Here is a 21,427-nt window from a genome sequence, read left to right as displayed (position 1 = left end):
TCCATTTTGAGGAGATGCTTGACAAGTTGGTTTATCATGCTAAAAGAGAGTTATTCCTTTTGGAAAACCGGATCGATTATACTTTGGGTCTATCTACAGGGTTCTGGACCTAAAGTACACATTGAATCAAATTATTTGACTGAAACAGTGGCCTGACACAGGAAATAGGCCTCCCAGGGTCTGGTAGCTGAACAGGGGACACAACGAGCTTTGTAAGTGTGATATGGTTACTCAGGCGAATGTGTTCGGGACCTCGTTGAGAGTGCACAAAGATCTAGAACATAGAAGGCAGAGGAGTGAGCATCACACAGCGAGGAAGGAGAAAGAAGTCTCCACGAGGGTGGATGGAGTTTGCTCATTACGTGGGTATGTGAAACATGGGCCAGAAACCAGACAACAAAGAGCCTCCTTACTGCTGGGGAGGGAGGCTGATGTTTCCAGGCACCCTACTCTCCAGACACCAGACACCAGTCTCCAAAAATGATTAAACTGCTCTGGGTCTCTAGAGCGCCATCCAGGAGACAGGGGCTTCTGGAAAGCATGGCGAAGCACCACGGCTACATCAGCTCAGTGACCGTGAACCTCAGTGATCCGGGGATTAGAACATAAAATTGTAAGCTCCAGACAAATGAATTGTGAGGGTTTAAAATATTTTTTCTCTGTAACTCATTTTAGCTCAGGCAGTCTCATGCAATCCAGTTACAATATGTGTTCATGTTTCCTGATGAATGTGCTTTTTATGGTTTTATAATAGGTCTAAGAAGCATTCTCATTTAAATGATATGATGTTTGGGGGATTGGAATAATTGTCTCATGATTTAAGCCTGACTCATGATTAAATAAAAATACTAAGCTCTCCTCTCCTTCCTCCCCACCCTGATCTGCAGCTTTAATGGCATCTCGTTCCCAGGTGGAAAATCAAAGCTTTAGAGGAAGTATGATCATCAGCGTGAATGTTGTTATTGATGGTGTCCCTATTAAAGGTAATTAAGCTGCAGGAAATACTCATTCCAGATCACCGTGTCCTTGGGACTTGCCCAGGTATCTGGGGGGAAGGTCTGCTCAACACTTTTTTCTCACAGTTCAGCAGGCAGCAACATTTCTGCAGCTGAAGGACAGAAGCCTTTGAAAAAATCCTCCAAAAAGATGTCTCAAAAGGTATATATTGAGTTCAAATGTGTCTGCTTCTGTGGTTCTCCCAAAATGGTACTTTCCCAGAATGAAAAGCAAAGAATGTGACCCCTTATTATCAGGTTAGTACACATCTTTAGTCCCTTATCTGAAATCTTTGGCACTAGATGCGTTTTGGATTTCAGGGTTTTTCAGATTCTAAAAGGAATTATGGCGGGTATGTTACAGAACACCCCCCACCCCAGAAAGGTGTGGGACATCCCCTGTAATCTAACAGAGAAATGCTTCTGCAGTAAACTGTATGAATAGTCACACCAAGGGGTAAAGAAAGACGACGTAGTCCCACCTCAGTGCAGGTCGGGATTTGCTGCCAAGTGAGACCGTGCCAACCTTCAGGAAAAAATGTTCAGTATTCAGAGCTTTTTGGATTTCAGCACTGAGCAGATGAGGGATGGATTACCTGCCAAATGTTCAAAGGTGTTACGGCCAAGCTGCAGAGCAGCGGTTCTCAAACTGTGGTCCCTAGACCGGCAGCATCAGCATCCCCTGGGAATGTGTTAGAAATGGGAATTCTCAGATCCCACCCCAGACTTACCAGATCAGAAACTCTGGAGTTGGGGTCCACCAATCTGTGTTTAATAAGTCTTCTGGGAGATTCTGAAACCCACTTTGGGGCAAGAACCATTCCTAGAATGGTTCAGCATAAACACTGGTCTAGGAGTAAAGAGAACTGGAGTCCTGGTTAACTAGCTGTGACACAAAACCTTTAAGGAAATCAATTTCCCATCTGCCAAGTGAGGATGGAGTCTACCTGTCCTTTTTTGTTTAGCAGGGTTGTTTTGAAGAGGTAAAGAGACAGTGCATGTAAAAAAGCCTTTTAAACTATAAGGTACTATGTATATATTAGTTATTTTAAATAAGAATGAAATAACATCAGTATTAAGTGGAATGTAAGTTAATTAGGAGATCAAGGATATATAATAAGAGAAAGTAAATAAGTTAAATGTGGAAAATGGCACTTCCATGCCTGGAAAAATGACATAAGAAAAATGTGCTCACAATATTTCCTACCCTTGGGTGTCCTGTCTCTGGGAGACCCCAAGTCATGTTCTCACTCAGTTCACAATATAACATGACAGTATGCGAAGAGACTGAAATATTCAATCAAGTATGTATGTGAATACATTTTCATAGGCCCTACCCCATATCATTCCAGAAAAGACTTACAAGTTTGAAAGATGGGTGACATTCTACTGTTTGGAGCAAAGAGAACAATCCCCAGAGGCAGATAAAACAATGGAAAGAGTGAGAGTCAGGAAACCTGACTTCTTTTTTTAAGTTTTTATTTATTTGAGACAGAGAGAGAGAGAGAGAGAGCACAAGCTGAGTGGAGGGTCAGAGGGAGAGGGAGTAGACTCCCCGCTGAGCCAGGAGCCCTATGCAGGGCTCGATCTCAGAACCCTGGGATCATGACCTGAGCCAAAGGCAGACGCTTAACTGACTGAGCCACCCAGGCACCCCAGGAAACCTGACTTCTAATTCCAGCTCTGCCACCAGTGAATGGGGTGACCTTGTGCAAGTCCTCTGCTCTCTCTGGGCATCACCTCCCAGCTCTTAGCACTGCTTTTCTAGTTCAGGTGTCTTAGCTGCTGCTTTTATTTTTTTCCCCAGTTCCTGGAATTAAACTCTACAAACTGAGGGCAGGGGTGAAAACACAGGAATCCTGGAGCACCTGGGTGGCTCAGTCGGTTAAGCGTCCAACTCCTGGTTTCAGCTCAGGTCGTGATCTCAGGGTTGTAAGATCGAGCTCTGTGTCTGGCTCCAAGTCGGGCTTGGAGCCTGCTTGAGATTCTCTCTCTTCCCCTCCCTCTACCTCTCCTCCCTTTCTCTCGCCTTCTCTAAAGAAAAAAAGAAAGAAAAGAAAATACAGGAATCCAGTGAGAATGAACATGGGATGAGCTGTCTCCCATTCCATAAACCCAGGTGGGAAAGAGAAATACAAGCTGAACTGGGTTTCAGGGTATTGAGCCTTTCTGTCGTAATCCTACTATATATTAGGGCTCCACATTATAGGCAAAGATTTTTATTTGCAGTGGCTTTCCCATAATGGCTATTGATACTATGAAACAAAAAGTCTCACAAAGGAAAGCTCAGTCCTTACAGGAATTCTCTTTGCTGTGGCCACAGTCCAATGAGGCAACTTCAGCCAAGATCACTGCATCCTGTTCCTACCTGCTCACCTTGGATCAGAGGTAACAGCATCCAGCTGTCTGAAACAAACTCTTTGGCACTTTGTCCCTTATCTGGCAAAGTCATGTCTTCAAGGACTTTCTTGGCTTCACTAACTACCCTACAAAGTAAATAGCCCTCTGAGGCATTGGCTGATATTCTCTAACACATGCTTTCTAGTTTTCACAGGCTCATGTGGGAGGCAATATAGTGAGATGGTTGAGGATAGGGGCCATTGGGCATTCGACTGCTTCCCAATAGTTAATTTACACCCTGATTAATTCATTTAACTTCTCCAGGCTCTGATTTGCACATCTGTAAACTGGGAATACTAGCAGCCCCTTTCTCACAATATGACCGGGAGTATTAAATTTTATTCTTCAGTAAAAATCTAGACCACTACCTACAACAATACCTCACACAGCAAGAGCTCCTGACTGAAATGTGATGTCCATTTTCCAGCTACTCTCCAGCTTCAGTCATGGAAACTACCTTCAACGAAGCCCCGGAGTCCTCCGGAAGCCATGGTGAGACAGAAACCTCCCCCCCCTTGACCCGAAGCTCACAGTTCCCAGAAGAATGAAAACAGTTCCATTTGTACTCTCCTGAACTCAAGCCGATCCAGTGGCACATGTGCAAATGATGCAAACCCAGCAAAACAAACTCCAGGTGAGTTTAGAGACAACACACTGCCTACCTTGGGTGGTTCTATTAATAAATGCACTCCGGTGCATGATTTCACTTAAATACTGCTGTAGTCATCTTGTATTTTTGTAAGATTCCTGTGTTTCTTAAGCAAAATAAGACCACATAAAAGTAGTCTAGACTATCAAGTCAAAATAAATTCTAATTGTAGATGAACAGAATGGCCTGTATATGGAAATGGAAATGGAAAGCAGATTTTTCATTACAATTGATTCCTGGAAACATGTCAAAAAAAAAACAAAAAAAAAACAGTCTGAGAAAAATAAACCTCTCTCCTTGACAGGCTCAGCTTGAAGTTACTTCCTACGGCCTCTAGGTGGTGGGCTTGGGTTTGTGGGGTAATTTGTTCACCCTTCAACAGCTACAGGGGCAGAAAGGGAAGGCTTGGTCCCCAACCAGTCTTCAAACAGTACAAAGCATCTCTGATATGCAATATTTGGTACTAAATGCAATGGGGGGGCAAAGGACAGAACCAACCTAAATCCTCTCATCAAGGAGCTAACAGTCTGGTCAGAGAGAGAAACAAAGCTAGATCAAGAACTTGAGCACATGGGCACCTGGGTGGCTCAGTTGGTTAAGCGACTGCCTTCAGCACAGGTCATGATCCTGGAGTCCCGGGATCGAGTCCCGCATCGGGCTCCCTTCTCAGCGGGGAGTCTGCTTCTCCCTCTGACCCTCTTCCCTCTTGTGCTCTCTCTCATTCTCTTTCTCAAATAAATAAATAAAATCTTTAAAAAAAAACAGAACTTGAGCACAAAGTAGAAAGTAACAAAAGTGGTGAGAGTGGAGACAAAATACCAGAGTTTACTTTAAACAGCTGGAGAAGCAACCAGGGAAGGCTTAGTGGAGGAGGAGGCACTGGAAGTGTACCTCGAAGAGAGGAGAGTTGGGAAGAGGAGACGGAGAGAACAGGGGTGGGGAGGGAGGGCTACCCAGGAGTCAGACGCAGGCTAGACAGAGGCTGAGCGGTAGCCACTTTGCCAGTTTCTCTTCCCCAGCCCTTACACCTTTCAAAGGAAACAACTCTTCGACACCACTTCTTAAATCTGTCCTGTTGGACAAGGAAAGTTTGAGTCCCTCAAGATCAGATGCACAGTTCTAGTCTATTGGGTGTTCTTTGTTCCCAGTATGGTGTTTGGGCCCCGCTACTCAACAGACGCTTACTGAATATACATATGAATTAATGAATGGATGTTCTATAAGCTGTGCTGTTCAATATGGTGGCTACTAGCCATTTATCCAAATTTAAATTCATTAAAGTAAAATAAAATTGAAAAATTCGGTTCCTCTGTTGCACTAGCCACTTCTTAAGAGTTCAGTAGCCACATGTGGCTAGTGGCTACCTTAAGGGACAGTGAAGATACAGAATGTTTCCATCATCACAGAAAATTCTATCAGTCAGTACCACCTGGAAGGTTAGAAAGATCTCAAACGTTAATTATTACTCAGTACGATTTTCTCAACTATCTCTATATACGTTTTATGTTTTCTTCTGTCTTTTTTTTTTTTTTGCCTGCATGTGCTGATCATTTTCTTGTTGATCCCTCACTTCCCTAGTCTGCCGGAGAGTCAGTGGGGATCACTGGCCCTTGCCTCTTTCCCAGGCTCCCTAGACACTGGATACCTTAGCAGGAGTCTGGGTGCAAGAGGCAGGGGAGGGCCCACCTCCACACACTCCCCCACCTCGGCTTTGGGAGGCATCCCTGGCAGTGGCTGCATTTTTCCATATCCCCAGCAGCCTCCTATGAGGTTCCAGATCCTGCAGGTGGCCCTACTGCTGGGCCCTGGGAACACCGCATCTTCCTGACGGCCCTGGGGCTCTGGCAGTGCAGCTAGGTTCCTGCTTTTTTAATTTCCAGTTTGCCTCGTAGCTTCCTGTTTGGTTCCTCAGCGCTTCGAACACCTTTCAACTAGTTTCCAGTATTCAATTCCTTCTAATGAACCATCCGGCGTGAGGTCTGTTTTCCTGCCAGGACGCTGACCAATCTATTATGCCTATCCAGGTATCACATTTGAAGACAAGCAGTTATCGATTGAAAACTAGCAAATATGGACTATCTTTGCAGACAAGAAGTAAACCCTGAAGGTGACCACATTCCCACATCTCGGTACAACATGATTAGTATTAGTTAGCCTTACAGAGGACATTTCTATTATCCTAAAGCCCATTTAATTTTTGTTAATTTTTATTGCCATTCTGTTTTCTAGAGAAGGGAACTGAGTCTCAAAGAGGCTCATAACTCATCCGATGACAGATACAAAAAAACACAAAATTCAAAAACAAGTCTGTCACATGATGCTGAACAAATGAGGTCCTGCACAAAAATTATACTATGTGATTCTGTTTTTTAATTAATTAATTAATTTTTTTTTGATTTTATTTATTTGTCAGAGAGAGAGAGAAAGAGCGCACAAGCAGGGGAAGTGGCAGGCAGAGGGAGAAACAACCTTCCCGCCAAGTGCGCAGCCCAACATGGTGCTCGATCCCAGGACCCCAGGACCTGGGGGCCGAAGGCAGATGCTCAAACAACTGAGCCGAAGGCAGATGCTCAAACAACTGAGCCACCCAGGCGCCCCGTGACTCCGTTTATATGAACTTCTAGAATGGGCAAAACTTACCAAGAGTGAAGTAAGTCAAACAGTGTTTGCCTCTCAGTGATGGGGAAATGAACTGGGAAGTGATACAAGGGAGCTTTCTGGAGAAGCGGTCTCTGTGGTGAAAGGGCGAGGGGGCACACAGATGAATATACATTTGTCCAAATTGTATAGTTAAGATTTCACATTACGGTGTATGTACAAATTTGTAAATATATTTTACACTGAAATAAATGAAATATTTAAATATTTTTATATTGCAAATAAAACCCTGAAAACAACCCATCTCGTGAAGCATGAGGAGTGAGCGGAGTCCCGGATCCAAGAAGAAAGGCAGAGTGCTGGGAACGGCAGAAGCCGGGTGACGGGGCTCATCATACGTGTTTGAAAGTGTCCATAATAAAACATCATTAAAAACCATCAAAAGGGGGTGCCTGGGTGGCTCAGTCACTGGGTGTCTGCCTTCGGCTCAGGTCATGATCCCGGGGTCCTGGGATTGAGCCCCACATCGGGCTCCCTGCTCGGCGGGGATCCTGCTTCTCCCTCTCCCACTCCCCCTGCTTTGGTTCCCTCTTTCGCTGTCTCTCTCTGTCAAATAAATAAATAAATAAATAAATAAATAAATAAATAAATCTTAAAAAAAAGAAAAAGAAAAACCATCAAAGGAATCTCTAGGTTTCTCTGACCTTAAGGCTCAAGCTTTTCCTACCAACCACTTTGCTCCAAAACCTTTTGCAGTATACTCAAACACGGGAGGACGATTCCCACCCAAGGGAAATACACATGAGCCGTACAAATCCACAAGAAGGGGAACTGGGCAGCCAATCAGAGAAGCCACAGCATCCTACAACATACCAAGGAACTGCTTTCAATCCATTGCCCTACTCCAAGTTTGCACCTTTTCTATCACCATAAATAATACTTAGGCTGGAAAGAGCAGAGCATGATTGGTAGGAGGAAGGAGAAATGCAAAACATATGAAGACATGCAAAGGAGTCAAAATTCTAGAAGCAGAAAATGTTGTGAGCAACTTTGGAGGAAAGTGAAAAAGAAAAAAAAAAAAACAACCAACAACACAAAGAGCCAGAAGACGAAGATCAGGCAAATACTGATTATTTAAAAGAACAAAAAATGGCAAAGTTTCCCTGTAATGATAGGATGCAGTCTGGACTCTGCAGGAGGAAGGCGAGCCAGATTCTGTGCCAACCGCCAGGGCAGCTTCATCTCCCGTCTCTCCCGGCTCCTTCTCTGCACGCCGTTGATAGCAACATTTTTGTAGCTATTTGCACTCTGCCTGCTGTTCCAGGCCTCCTCAGTTTTCCTCCTGCTGTTCCCTCTCACTGGAATGTCTTTCTTTACTCAGCTTAGCAATTACTTCCCTCGGGAAGGGTCCCCCGAACCTCAGGTCCCCCCCCCCCCCTGCTCCCCCGGCGCCGATGATAATGACATGATCTGCTCAGGTACTAGCCTCCCCACTAGTCCATCCTCAGCTCCTCCACGGCTCCATCCTGTGCTATGCATCTCTACGTGCAGGATCGTGTTCGGGGCTTAGGACTCGGCAAGTGCACGGTGAGTCTTTGCTGCAGTCTTGTAGAGCTGTTCTGGGGCTGGTTTTTCTATGTGGCTTGTGAATGCAAAGAAAATGAGGTAGTGGCTTTATAGATTTCCTGAGGTTGCTTCAGGACTCACCAATGTCCTCCACCTACTGTCTCCACTGAGTCCGAACGTGTTGCCTTCGATTAGGTTGCCACGTTCTGATGGAGCGGTATTTCAAGTGGGTATCAAGATTGCCAAAGAGCCTCTGTCACTAGCAGGTCAGACGATTTTGGGGATGGAAGCTAAAGGAACGATGGCAAAATTCCCCTATCCCATAATAAGAAGTGCTTTTGTCAAACATCCACCTCAATGATCCTTTGCCTTATGAGAGAAATACCATCATTATTCAGACCAAGTAAAACTGAAAAACTGACCAGACCACTCTCTTTGAACTAATTCTGGTTATAATATTTAAGTGTGAAGGGTTTGCTTGATGGTACAAGCAAAACCGTTGAAAATACGATCACGGGAAAACCAGAGGGAGGGGATTTTCAAGCAGTTGATGTCAGAGAATGATCTTACTGAAGTGGAAGCAACTTGAAGAGAACTCAGGGCGCAGAAAGAACACAAATTCTATGCCCCTGACTGTAACGTTGTGAAATTGTTCCAAGTCCCACCTGACACCTTTGTCCCAAACTATGATTATTCTATAAATCACGGACAAATGGAGCACCAAATATACTCTATGAGCAGGACAATGTTCCCACTGTACCTGTGGTCCTTCTAGAACACTGATTCAAACGCTAGGGCTGAGGCCTTCTAAACAGAAAATCCAACATTTATTACCTTGCTTTGCATAAAACACAACTATAGGTAGGTTCTCCATGGGATGTGACATTTGGAACTTTCCTATCTTCTTTTCAAGCTTTTTACATAATGCATTTAAGTTTAGTTATTGACCTGTTATCATTAAAAATCAAACAAAACAAACAAACAAAAAAACTGCAATTGCTATAAACTTCCACTGCTTGGCAGAAGTCCAGTTGAGTCACGTTAACCTCGTTTCTATTAAGAAGACTAGACTCTCAGGGAATGGCATCCGCAGGGTGCTGGGAATGACTTCATCTAGAGGCCTAAGAAGTAGGTAGATGGAAGCAGAGCAAATCAGACCCAGGAGCGGGGAGAATCCTTTTTGGAAGCATACTGATCTTGAGAAAGCTACTTTCTCTTTCTGTGTCCTGACCCATAAAACAGTAATAACAACAGCTCCCTTGTATGCAGTTGAGTGAGAAAATGTATGAGAAGTGGACAGCAGGGTATATGGATGTCATAGCAGCCATATGAATGGCAGGGAGAATGAGAGTCTTTGGGGACAGCCCTGAGCAAAGGAAGTTGAGGCAAAGGCCAGCCAGGCCCCGAAACCACAGCTCCTGTGTCAGAGGGGAGCGGTGGGTTCTGTGGGCTCAGGCAGCCCGGCACATACGCCAGCACCATTTCTCCAACTCCCAGACTTGGGCAAGTTTCACAACCACCCTGTGCCTCAGTTTCCTTGTTTGTGACATGGGGTTAATAACAGTACCTGCACTTCATGGGGCAGTTGTAGGAAATGATTCAGGTCACAAAAGGAAAGTGCCTGGCACATAAGGATTCCCCAAAGATGTGGCTGCTAAATGGCAGCTGATGGACAGGAAGGGCAGGGCAGGTGTAAGAGAATTGATGTCCTCAGCCCACAGTGTTCAGGAAGAGTTATGATACCTGGCTCTGTTGGAAGCTGTGCATGCACGGGGTGGGGAGGAGTGTCTTTGCTTATGAGGCTGACATGAATAGCAGAGTACCTTTCTATCTATTTCCTTCTTCAGGGGGCCATTTGCTCTGTTCCCAGGGCCACATTTCAGATCTTGAGAGCAAGAGCTAACAAAACCATGGACAAGGCTCCCATTCTGTCCTAAGCAGAGCAAGGGCTAGATGACAGGAGAAGCTGGGGGATTCCTAGCTCATTAAGCTACCAATCACAAGAGCACTGATTGTTGGAAGATGTCAACTCAGAAGACTGCAGCGGATCAGGGCGATGACAACACCGAGTGTGTTTATTGTGCTCACCAGTGACACAAAGGCAGAGAGGAGGTGGGCTCTGAAGAGGAGTCCTGATGCTTTGTAGATGCTCAGGAACCACTGGTTGAGTGAGTGAATGAATGAATGAATGAATGAAAAGTCAAGATTTAAAAAGCTTTCAATAGGCTAAATTATAGGTCAAAACTCCAGATGCAATAGAAAGGGGATGCATATTAAGCTTTGCCAAATGGCGGACATCTTACCTCATAGAAAGAAATGCAACAAGGATTTAGGAGATGTCTCAAGGACAAGCTTAACAGATAACCATATGATGTGACCTAAGCAAGATAGACTTCGGCCATGTTATGAAGATCAGAGAAGAAAGAGAGCCCCCGGAGCTGGCCATGGCCAAGCCTCATGGTGCCCTGTCTTCTTCGGTGTTTGGACAATGCTCCCAATAGCACCTCCACTGATGCTCTGGGTGGTGCAAAGGCAGAACACCAGTGAGAGTCTGGAAACTCTGCCACAGGGGAAGCAACTCAGGGGACTGATCATTCTTAGTCTGGAAAAAGAAAGAAGACTTATTGGGGGCATGAGAGGGGACTTTGACTATGTAGTATTTGAAGTGCCATCAAGCAGACGATGAATTAGCTTTATTATTAAACTGAGCAAGTATTTATTGAATGTCTCTATTTACAAAGTACTCATTTGACAAATATTGACTGCTCACTGCTTCTGTGCCAGGCACTGTCCTAGATGCTGGGGCAAGGCTCTCTGCCTTCATGAAGCTGACATTGAATGCATAATGGGAAAGACAGCCAATACACAAGAAAAAAACAGAGAATAATTTCTGGAAGGATGAAAGTGTACGTGATGTGTGCCTCACACATTTGCCTTCAAATCTAGTAGGATATGCTTATTCTTTGTTGTTCCATTAATGAGATAAAGATAGACTGTATTTCAATAAAAGGAAGAAATTTCTCCCAATAGAGCATGAACTCTGTCAAAAAGTAGTGAATTCTATCATTGGAAACGTGAAAAACAAAACCTGCGAGGCCATCTTTCAGGGCTGTTGTGGGGAATTGCTAAGTATGAGTTAAAAATGGATCAGTGGTCCCAAGAGCTTTGGATTTCCTAGACCAGTACAATTGAAAACATGGCAGGTGGCAACACAGGATCACCAAGTTTTTATATTCCTAAGTACATTAATAGAAACCCTACTATTATTAACATCTTCTCATTAAAGAAATGTCATTTTTTAGGGACTTACAAAAAAAGAATGACACAATATCAGAATAAAAAGTAAATTTGGTTATATTAAAATTTCATAACATTGGCCTTACTTTTCTAATTTTGCAACAGACCATCAAAAATCTCACCTTCAGCCTGAAATAGTCCAGAGCCTGGAATTTGAAAACAGAACCAGATGACCTTGAAATTCTTCCTAATAGTTTTCCAATGATTATGCACTACCAAAATGTAGTACATTTGTTTAAGCGTGGGGTTTTGGAGCTGATGTCTGTGAATTTAAAGCCACGGCTCAAACCAGCCACAGGAAAGCTATTTAACTTTCAGTTTCGACCCCTGTGACAATGGGAATAATAACATTACTGACTTGTGGTGCTATGAGAATTCACTGAGGGGCACCTGGGGGGCTCAGTTGGTTGAGCATCTGACTCTTGGTTTCGGCTCAGGTTATGATCTCAGGGTCATGAGATCGAGCCTGGCGAGCACAATAAACACACTCCGCACTGGGCGTGGAGCCTGCTTCGGATTCTCTCTCCCCCTCTCCCTCTGCCCCTTCCTCCCACCTCTCACCCCTACTTGCACATGCACACTCTGTCTCTCTTAAAAAAAAATTTTAAAAAAGAAAGAAAAGAAACAGATTGCCTTCTTTAGCATGTAATACTTGAAACCCTGGCCCCTATTGCCAGGGAAGTAGACAAGCATCACAGCTGGTTCCTAAAAGGATGGTTTTCTCTTCCTCCTCCACATTATTCATTTCCCTAAGCTCCTCCTTCTGCCGTCTGCTGCCTACCTTCTCTAGCACCTACTGGCTTCTCCAGTGAATGCCTGACCCCTTACTACTTTTTTTCTTGCCTCTTGGAGCCTCTTCCCTATCCTTTATTTTTTTCTTTTTCTGCTTTATTTTAGTTTGTCGAGTTGGTGGTGGTTGGTGGAGCCTCCTACATTTTCTCTCCCACCTGCCTGCTTGCTCCCCAGTCTACCAGTGGTACGGCTTCCCCTCAGCTCTTCCCCACCCTGCCTGCTGCCATCCCCAGCGTGGCCAACAGGGTTAGCAAGCTTCCAGAGTAAATCAACAACTCTTGCTTCATTTCTTTGGCAGGCAATGGAACATGTCTGAACGCTGAGGAAATGTAGGTTCTTAGGTCTGTGAGTTCAAGTCGGAAAGCTAAGTAACACGCAAGATGACTTACGTTTGAAAGCTGAGCCACCAGTCAACCCTCCGAGGCTCATGCTTTGTGACAATGCCCTGCAGTGTCTACTCAAAAGGATGCGTTGTTCTAACAATAGCTAATGCTTCTCTTGTTTGGTGAGGAAGTGATACTGCGTTGTTATTAACAGTGATCGGATTTAAGTCCTGGACAGGTGCTGAGCACCCTAGAATTCAAGAACTCGATTCGTCAGCAGCAGTAAATTTAGACAAAAAGGTGCTGAAATAAGGTCTTCCTACACGGGTCTTAACCGAGAGACGTCAGTGGAGTGTCTAGGATTTGGCATTTGCGTAAATTAAAATGTGCTGAATAAGTCCTGCATTACTTTTCATTAATGCCTATGCCAGTCCCACATTTAGGACTTATTAGTTCAAAATGTGGCTGGGCACGCTAGAAGAATAAAAGCGTGGTGTGGTATAATTCTTGAACACAGTCCAATGGATAAAAAACTGGTCCCCAAGTTAGGACATTCAGGCTCATGTTGAGATTTCTTATTATAGACATGGGTTATGTATAACTGATTCTCAGGATTTTAATAGATAAGTGGAAGTTTCTCCCTGTCTGAGATACTGCTATAGTTTTTATTCATGCCCTCTAATTTTCTTTTTCTGCTAAATTTTCTCCATAAAAAGTAGGTCACATGTGACCTTGTGGGATACTGTAAGACCTTTTGCTTTCATCCTTAGTGAAATGGGAGCCAGTGGAGTGTTGGGAGCAAAGGGGAGAGAGGATCCGCCTTACCTTTTAAACAGGATCTCTCTCATTCCTGTGTGGGGAATCAGAGCAAAAAAGGAAGACTATTTAATAGGCAATGGCAATAATAGACCCTTTATATGTAAATAAATTGATGTCCTATGATATTAAAAAGTTTCCATTTTAAGTCAACTCTTCTGTCCCAAAGTACCAACAACGGACAAGTAGTTTTTGGCGATCAGCGAAGCCGTGCATCCTCACCCAGTTATGAGTTATCAATGCCACATAAGCCGTGCACCCTCACCCAGTTATGAGTTATGAGTGCCACATCGTTATATAACATATTTGATTCATAAAATTAGTATGTGCACAAATCTTTTAAATTCTGAATTCTCCCTCTCTCTTTTTTAAAAGATTTTATTTATTTGACAGAGAGAGAGACAGCGAGAGAGGGAACACAGGCAGAGGGAGTGGGAGAGGGAGAAGCAGGCTTCCCGCGGAGCAGGGAGCCCGATGCGGGGCTCGATCCCAGGACCCTGGGATCATGACCTGAGCCGAAGGCACACCTTTAACGACTGAGCCACCCAGGTGCCTCCTAAATTCTCTTTTATAGAGAAGTTCTAATACTAGAAAAATATCCTATGAATAAATAGGCTCATTATTTATGTGCAACAAAACTTAGGAATAAGCACATTTATCACAGCAAGTTTGTGATGGCAGAAAACTGGAAACAGTATAAATATTCAATTAAGAACATTTTGACAGACACCCAGAATTGACAAATTGAAGGCAATCAAAACGTTATTGTAGAAGAATACCTAGTAATCCAGAAAGCTGCCCTCAATGTTTGGCTAAGTGAGAAAAATTTCTTAAATAGGGTATAGAACAATATGTATACAGTGTATTTGCAGAGGGAAACAAGAGATATTTAAATGTTAATGGTAGTTTTTCTCTGTGTGATGGCATTACAATGGTTCTTTTATTTTTTGAATTATTTCAATTTTCTAAAATGTCTACAGTGAATGTTTATTACATTTGTAATAAATGTAAAATGAAAAAAAGTAATGCATATATTAAACCCAGTTCTGTATATACCAGTGTTTCTCAACTGTGGGGAGTGGCTGGAGTTCCAAAGATGTTTTCAAAGTGGTCCATGACTACCACTATGAGAATTTTTAGTGTGGTGTTTTTATTAAGATGACAACCTTAACATAATGATATAGACATAGTTTGGATCATCTGGATGATCATGGTATCTTAGAGATGACCAGTGCCCATATTTGCATTAAGTTTTATGTCTGCATGGTTGACAAGTGCTACCACTCTAATTCTCACAGACTAATGAGAAAAGAAACAGAGTCAAATGTAACAGGTGATGTATTTGCAGCTGGTAAAGGCCACAACCCACTGCACAAATTAGGGTTTGCAGAATTTCCAATAGAGAAAGTTCTGGGGAATACCAGGCATGCCAAACTCAAAAGAACTTGTGTCATGGGGCGCCTGGGTGGCTCAGTCGTTAGGCGTCTGCCTTCAGCTCAGGTCATGATCCCGGGGTCCTGGGATCGAGCCCCGCATCGGGCTCCCTGCTCAGCGGGAAGCCTGCTTCTCCTTCTGCCACTCCCCCTGCTTGTGTTCCCTCTCTCACTGTGTCTCTGTCAAATAAAAAAAAAAAAAAAAAAGAAGAAGGACTTGTGTCAGCATTCATTATCCAATTCACAAAGTGATCAGTGATTAAACTGTAGCAAAGAGTATCATCAGTCACACTAAATTAACCAGTGTTTTATAGCGGTTGTTTTTAGTTTTTATTGTATTTAATGTTTTGGCCTATGTGAAAGCAATAAGCACAGGGATTTTGTGCCTATTTATTTTATTTTCTGGTGCCAATTTTAAATTCAGTTTTATTTCTTTTATTTTTGTTTTTATTTATTTTTATTTATTTTTATATTTTATTATTATTTTATTTATTTTATCTATTTCAGTTTTATTCCTGAACTCTTATCCATAGCAGAGACACTGAGGATGCCATTAGCATCAATATCAAAGGTGACTTCAATAGACGGAGCACCACGGGGGGCAGGAGGTATGCCTATGAGTTCAAACTTGCCAAGTAGGTTGTTGTTTGTTTGTTTTTTTAAGATTTTATTTATTTATTTGACAGAGAGAGATAGTGAGAGCAGGAACACAAGCAGGGGGAGTGGGAGAGGGAGAAGCAGGCTTCCTGCCAAGCAGGGAGCTCGATGCGGGGCTCAATCCCAGGACCCTGGGATCATGACCTGAGCTGAAGGCAGACACTTAACGACTGAGCCACCCAGGCACCCCAAGTAGGTTGTTATCCATGGTTATGGCACGCTCACCTTCATAAACCTGAACGAGCACACCAGGCTGGTTATCAGAGTAGGTAGGGAAGGTCTGCATCTGTTTGGTAGGAATGGTAGTATTGCACTTGGTGAGGACAGTCATGACTCCTCCAGCAGTTTCAAAGCCAAGAGAAAGAGGAGTGACATCCAACAGCAGGGAATCCTGAACATTTTCAGATTTGTCTCCAGAAGGGATGGCTGTCTGGACAGCTGCACCATAAGCAACAGCCTCATCAGGGCTGATGCTCTTGTTTGGTTCCTTTCCATTGAAGAAGTCTTGCAGAAGATTCTGAATCTTGGGGATATGGGTAGAACCACCCACCAGGACAATATCATTGATCTGACACTTGTGTAGCTTGGCATCCCAAAGGGCTTTCTCTATAAGGTCCAGGGTGCCACAGAACAGGTCAGCATTTAATTCTTCAAATCGGGGACAAGTCATAGAGGTATGGAAGTCAATTCCTTCATACAGAGCATCAATCTCAATACTGGCCTGGTTGCTGGAAGACAATGTATGCTTAGCACACTCGTAAGCAGTCTGGAGGTGATGGACTGCCCTCTTGTTCTTGTGGATGTCCTTCTTATGTTTGCACTTGAACTTCACAATAAAATGGTTGACCATTCGGTTGTCAAAGTCTTCTACACCTAAGTGGGTGTCTCCAGCTGTAGATTTGACCTTAAATATCCCATTTCAATGGTGGGGATTGAGACATCAGAAGTGCCACCTCCTACGTCAAAGATGAGCACATTCCTTTCAGCTCCAACCTTTTCTGTCTAAGCCTCTGTGATTTCCTTCATCTTTGTCAAAACCACAGAGGACATCTCTTCTTTCCCTTGTATTTTACTCAGACCTTGGGCCTGCCAGCATCATTCCCCACCATGAAGAGCCAATGCTTCATATCAGATTGGACAAGAGCATCATCGACTTTATGTCCGATCAGGCATTTGACATCAAAAACTGTGTTGGTGGGGTTCACTGCAACTTCATTCTTTGCAGCATTGTTGATCAATCGTTTGATGTCAGTAAAAGTGACAACTTGGGGTGGTTCAGTTTCCCTGATCGTTGGCAATTATTTCCACTTTCCCGTGCTGGAAGACACCCACACAAGAGGAGGTGGTGCCAAGATCAATGCCAACTGCAGGTCCCTTAGATGTAGCCGCTTCCATGTGGGCCCGTGCAGCTTGCAAAGAAAACAGCAATCTGGAGAGCTAGCGTGTCGTTCAATGAGATCCTGTGCCTACTGAGTTTTGTGTTGTATTCACTTAAGTAGCATACTGTGAAAAATATTAAATTGAAGTCTAGAAAAATCTTTGTCTTTTTTGAAGTGTCTGCACACTGCCCAGGTTTGAGAAGCACTGTTCTAGAACAAAAAAATGCTCCCCTCACATGAACACGATACCTTTAGAAGCTACATAAGCTCAGGACGCTAAGCTGTCACTTCATCTTATGCACTGATGCTCCTAACAGCATGTCACAAACAGAGAAAGGGATCCAGTTCCACAAGTTGGGTGCTGTATTATTTGGAACCTCAAATACATTTTTTTTACTCACAGAAATTACATTAAAAACCATGTTAGGATCCCAGATCAGTTGACCAAAGCCCTTCTTTTTATTTTTTTAAAGATTTTATTTCTTTATTTGAGAGAGAGAGAAAAAGAGAAAGAGCATGAGAGAGATCACGAGCAGGAGGGAGAGGTAGACGGAGAAGCAAACTCCCGTTGAGCAAGAAGCCCGATGCGGGGCTCGATCCCAGGAACCTGGGATCACGACCTAAGCCAAAGGCAGAAGCTTAACCAAATGAGCCACCCAGGCGCCCGATCAAAGCCTTTTTAATATAAAATGTTCCTGGGCCAGGAAGAATGATGTGTCCTGGAGTACATTTTAAAAGACAAGTTTTCCTTTCCTTTTTCATTAGACCAGGAAACATTTTATAGCAGAGGTTTGGGGCTACCTGTCCTTATCTTCTGCTTCATTCTAGCTCTACCTCTTCCCCAAATCTAGCAATTCTTCTCTCTAAAAGTATTTCCTGCTGCAAAACAAGTGCGCTCATACATAGAATTGCCCAAAGTTTACAAACAGCTCCACCAGGCCTATCTTCCTGACTCCTCATATCACAGCAGCCTGATAAATAAGCATTAAAATTCTCATTTTGTAGATAGCAAAACTGAGTTTCAGAGAGGTTAAGTGGTGTTCCCATGGTCAAACAGCTAGTAACAAAATAGGCCTGAAGTATAAGTGTTTGATTCCAATTCCCTGAGTTTTTCCCTCCAATCTCTGATAATAACAACTATTTTTCTTTCCCAGATCATTAGGAGGGGAAAATGTTTAATTAACAAAAATTGTTTCAAATGGCTAATAACCACTTAACTCTCTGAGATATCTGCATTTTCAAAGCAGAGTGCCAAGCTGCCTAAATCTATAACATGGAGAACTGCAGGAAAGGTGTATTTGTTTCCTAGGGTTGCAAATTACCACAAACTCTGTGGTTTAAAATAACAGAAATGCATTCTCTCACTGCTCTGAAAGCTAGGGGTCTGAAATCAAGGTGTTGGCAGGGTTGGTTTCTTCTGGAGGCTCCAGGGGACAGTCCCCTTCTAAGCCGGCCATCCTTGTTGTGTCTTGGCTCGTAGGCACAGCACTCCAATCCCTGCCACCATGTTTCTCCCCCTCTCCTCCCCTTCCCTCTCCTCTCCTCTTCTCAGGACACTTGTCATTGGACTTGGAGCTCACCCTAGTCCAGAATGATCTTACCCTGAGATCTTCAACTTAATTATATTTACAAAGACCCTTTTACCAAATAAAGTCCCATTCACAGGTACTGGATGGATTTATCTTTGGGGGAGGGGCACAGTTCAAAGCACTACACAAGGGCAATTGCAAAGTGAACTTTCTCGTTCATGGAATACCGAGTATCCCACCCATTATCTCCTAGCCAGAAACAAACATCCTATATCTGGAAATTTCCTCCAGGCTCTGGATTCCACCTCTAGTCATTGGTTTCCCATGTTTCTGTATTCTGCCTAAAACGGGAGTTTCCCTCTTCTTTGCCCATTCATATGATCACCTCCACTGAGACGGCTGCCTGGCTTTCACTGATTTCTCTACCTGGCCTGGTCTTCCATTCTCCTTAGCACTTACTAAAGCCCACTGAGTCCAGGCTTCCAGGAAAGCTCATTCCCTACCCCCTCTCATCCTCAACTACCATTTATCTTGGACCAGAATGCGAACACTGGGGAGACATGATTGGTTGGTCTTAGAGGTGAAGGCAGCCTGACCCTGCCTGGGAGTCAGTGTCTCTCATTAGTTCCTGACAGGTGATGCTTTTCATTGCTTCTTCCTCTTGCCCCTGCCCTCACATCAGCATTGACTCCTGTGGCCCAGAAATCCCAGGGCATTTTCCATACCCCACTGCAGGTAGGGGAGCCCTGGGCTAAGGCTCCCGTGTCTACTATCCCATAGCAGTGGGGGGACAAGGTGGTACCGGCCATACTCAAGAAAAAAAAAAAAATGACCAATATTTGTAAGAAAAGAAAGGCTTCCTTCTGCTTCAGACCCTGTTCTCTGTGACAGACGGTGCTCCTTAAAATATACCCTCCACTTAAATCAACTGAGCCACCCAGGCATATGCTAAGTGAAATAAGTCAATCAGAAAAAGACAATTATCATATGGTTTCACTCATATATGGAATATAAGGAAACCACAGAGGATCATAGGGACAGGGAGGGAAAACTGAAGGGGAAGAAATAAGAGAGGGAGACAAACAATGAGAGACTCGGGACTCCAGGAAACAAACTGAGGGTTGCTGAAGGGGTGGTGGGTGGGAGATGGGGCAACTGGGTGATGGGCATTAAGGAGGGCACGTAATGTGATGAGCACTAGGTGTTACACTCAACTAATGAATCAATGAACATCACATCAAAAACTTATGACTGGGTGTTATATTCAAACAATGAATCATGGAATACTACGTCAAAAACCAATGATGTAATGTACAGTGATTAACATAACATAATAAAAAATAAATAAATAAAACAAAAACTTATGATTTGTTATATGTTGGCTAATTGAATTTAAATAAATAAATTATATAATTATATATATATACGTATATACAATTTGTATATTATATACAATTTATATATATAAATATATGTAATATATATCATATAATTATATAATTTATAATTTAACATATAAGATAATTATATATTATATACAATTCTATATAACATATAAAATAATATATATAGTTATATATATTATATATTATATAAATATATATCTCCTCCCCTGACCACCCAAATGAGAAACACCCCTAATAGTGGTTAAACATGCACCCCTCTAAGCCCGATTCTAGGCCACTATAACAGAACCTCTGGGAAAGGACCCAGAACTCTGTTTTTTAGCAAGTTTCCCAGTGGTCCTCCCACAGGCTAGATTCTGAGAACCATCTCCCAGTATAATCACAAGTAAACAGCACAGCCGTGCTTCTCGGCATGAAATTAGGCAAAGCTGTTCCCTCACAGAGCCCTTCCTGCAGCACAACACTGCCCATAGGTTCGCATCGGACCCTCACAGCCCCAGAATCACCTTTCCTCCTCCATCCTTCCCACCTGGGCAGGAACCAGCCCACTGTCTTCTCTCTTTCTGCTTCGTGTTTGGGGACTGTATCTCCCATCCCTACTACTGGGCCATTGCCAGTGCTCCCAAGGGTCTCCTTACAGTCTGAATTCTGGAAAGAACATTGAGATTTGGGTGCCTTTCCCCACCAGCTCTCATTGTCCAAGGTATTAAGAAGCACAGAGAGAAAAAAAGCACAGCAAGAGACCCCCCCAAAGCTTTCCCCAGGAGGGCGTGTGCCTGCTTGAGTCTGACTTGAGTTCTGCAGGAGGCTGGCCTGGGCTGCCCCCAGTGGGATCGGGTGAGTTTCAAAGTCACTCGTGAACAGTGCAAGCGCAAGTAGTTGGTGTTAAGTTCATTTCTGCCCTAAGATTTCCTGTAAGCTTTCCGAATCCACCACAACCGTTAACACATCTTTAGTTATGTGGCAAACGTGGCATCTGAAAAGCTCAAGTAGCAGAAGTTTGAATACAAAACCCTAAAGAGCTGGATTCCCAAAAGAGCTGGATTCAGCTCACCAACCAGCATGTGGTTACCAAGCACTTATTATGTGCGAAAAAAAATATTTTACCTGTGTGTTGTATGGCTAGATGTGTGTGTGTGTGTGTGTGTGTGTGTGTTGTGATAAAAAATAATTCTGCAAGACCCGACTGCTGGGTAGTTCTCGACCTTGGATATTTAGCTTTTCCAAGGCCTGCTGGCTAGATTCTGGTTAGTGGGATGTGTCATCAAAGGGTGGAATCGCGAATATATTTTTCATTCCTATCTACCCTTACCTGCTCACACACTATTTAAAATAGAGCTTCACACAAAGTGAGTTATTAACAGTAGCAAAAGTTTGGCACGCACAAAAAAGTTTACCAAAAACTCCCAAGATCACTGTACAGTACTGTACAGAGAGCAAGTGTTCTGGGCCTCTGAGGTGGGGACTGGCCACTTGGCATTTGTGTTTTGGGGCAGGGTACAGGGTGGGGGGGGGTCTAAGCATAGAGCAGGTGATTTGCAAGAGGAATGTGATTTCTCTTTTGGTCACAGACCATGCTGCTTGAAA

General features: G+C 43.5%; 1 protein-coding gene and 1 pseudogene across 2 annotated transcripts in view; both read right to left on the bottom strand.

Moving 5' to 3' along the window:
* Positions 1 to 21,427, bottom strand: part of RCAN2 (regulator of calcineurin 2) — a 265,414-nt gene that overhangs the window by 156,353 nt on the left and 87,634 nt on the right. The window lies entirely within an intron of this gene.
* Positions 1,441 to 17,428, bottom strand: LOC116635735 (annotated as a pseudogene). Its single transcript, XR_004300208.1, has 5 exons — positions 15,714 to 17,428; positions 5,409 to 5,473; positions 3,372 to 3,481; positions 1,727 to 1,818; positions 1,441 to 1,521 (listed from the first exon to the last, which is right to left on the bottom strand). The product of XR_004300208.1 is annotated as a heat shock cognate 71 kDa protein-like (transcript).

Source organism: Phoca vitulina, unplaced genomic scaffold (genome assembly GCF_004348235.1).
Source record: "Phoca vitulina isolate PV1807 unplaced genomic scaffold, GSC_HSeal_1.0 scaffold11, whole genome shotgun sequence".
Lineage (NCBI taxonomy): Eukaryota > Metazoa > Chordata > Mammalia > Carnivora > Phocidae > Phoca > Phoca vitulina.
Note: the sequence above shows the minus strand (reverse complement) of the source record. Positions and strands in the feature narration are given on the sequence as shown.